The sequence below is a fragment of the Trichosurus vulpecula genome, chromosome 2 (genome assembly GCF_011100635.1).
Source record: "Trichosurus vulpecula isolate mTriVul1 chromosome 2, mTriVul1.pri, whole genome shotgun sequence".
Lineage (NCBI taxonomy): Eukaryota > Metazoa > Chordata > Mammalia > Diprotodontia > Phalangeridae > Trichosurus > Trichosurus vulpecula.
This window is the reverse complement of record NC_050574.1, coordinates 95,093,056-95,094,798: the sequence shown is the minus strand read 5'-3', so window position 1 is coordinate 95,094,798 and position 1,743 is coordinate 95,093,056.

Below are 1,743 nucleotides of genomic sequence, written 5' to 3'. Positions count from 1 at the left end.
CCTTGACGGTGAGCTGTGAAAACCAGTGGAGAAAATCATGCTCTTATGTTGCCTCCTTCACTTGCTGGACATCACCAGATCATTAGCATGGCTGGTTCAGAGAGTCCCAATGCTAGTGGTCAAGACACGGGACATGGGCATATCAGAGGGCTTCTTCACATAGGAGGAAAGCTTTGAGTATAGACTTCCTTGCCCATGGGAATGCTGCAACTGGAGCATTTTCACCAAAGTGTTTGTGAAGGAGGTTGGGATTTGGGATGAATGGCTCTCTATAAATACCCAGTGTTCTGCCTGACATCTTATGTCATGGCTAGACACTCCTGCTGTGTGTACTTGCTGTCCCTTTTCCTTTGCTCCCTGGTTGTGTCAGGAGCTTGGGGGAACTTTTGACTCATCCCTGCCAGTGACTCTTGGCCTTCCTGCTGCTGAAAACCCCAATCCCCAAGGGAAGAGTCAAGTATAACAGAGACAGGTGCAGCCAGTCACACTGGTGCTTAATGACCAATTCAAACACAATTTTGTGACTGGCATGATTGTGCCCCCAACACTCGATACCTGGGAGTCGGGCAGCATTGGGATATTATCTTGCTTTGCTTTTCTGCAGCCAATGGATGCCCTCTGTTTGAACTGTCTGCTAACGGGCCATAAAGCTCAGCAGCTGTGTGGCGTATCAGATACTGGAGGCCCTTTGGACTTAGCTTAAGTCTGGTGTCTTGGGATTGCAACTTCAGCCTTGGAGAGTTTAAGTCATGAGACCACATTTGCTGGAAAATTTAAACTGTTAAGCTCCCTGGGAGTGTTGTTGTCTGGAGACCCTGCATGCAGCAGAACTCTGCTAATTGATTTTTTTGAAATGAAGAAATGGATTGTCAACATAGCTGTAATTCTCTCCCTTCTACCTCTCACAACTACAGGGTGTTCCTAAAGTCTGGACACATAGGCAAAAATGCATATTTTTGAGAAATGAAATGAATGAAATTTTCAACAACATTTTATTTAATTGGAATATTAACAAATAACATCTTTAATATTATTTCTATCATTTGATGTGCTTTGCAAGATTCACATGAACTCGATGCAATAACTCCACATTGCTGTCAATTGTAGCACATTCACTCTTCATGTGTTCAGTCCAGTGTGTTGCATCTGTGATTTTCATTGAGTATACTTTCTCCTTTAGCATACCCCAGAAAAAGAAGTCAAGGGGGCTAAGGTCTGTTAATATTCCAAATATTTCAAAATATGCATTTTTACCCATGTGTCCAGACTTTAGGGACACCCTGTAGAACCACTAGTACAAAAATCTGGAATTCCCCTAAATTAAGAGCCAGGTGTTTTTGACTTGCTCTCACCAAATTAATCCCACAGAAGCAAGGACTATAGGGTAAGTTGGAAGCAAGACTGAGTAGGGAGCATATCACCTAGCAGCTTGCACTATGGATAGGGACTGTTCCTGTGATTTCCTTGCTAGAGGGATGAGGAAACGTCTGCTACCAATGCAGATCCACACCTTCTCTGCAATATATAGACATAAGTTTTGTTTAGAACTCCGAAATGTTAAGTGACTTGCCCAGGGTCACTCAGCCAATATGGATGGTGGGGCAGGACTTAAACTCCAGTCTTCCTACTTTCTGCAGCCAGCTCTATTCCATTTGCAATCACATCTCTCCTACTAGTATTACCTGCATTAATTAATAACCCCCAGAAGCAGAATTCTCATCACCTCCAATGGAGGGAAGTAAA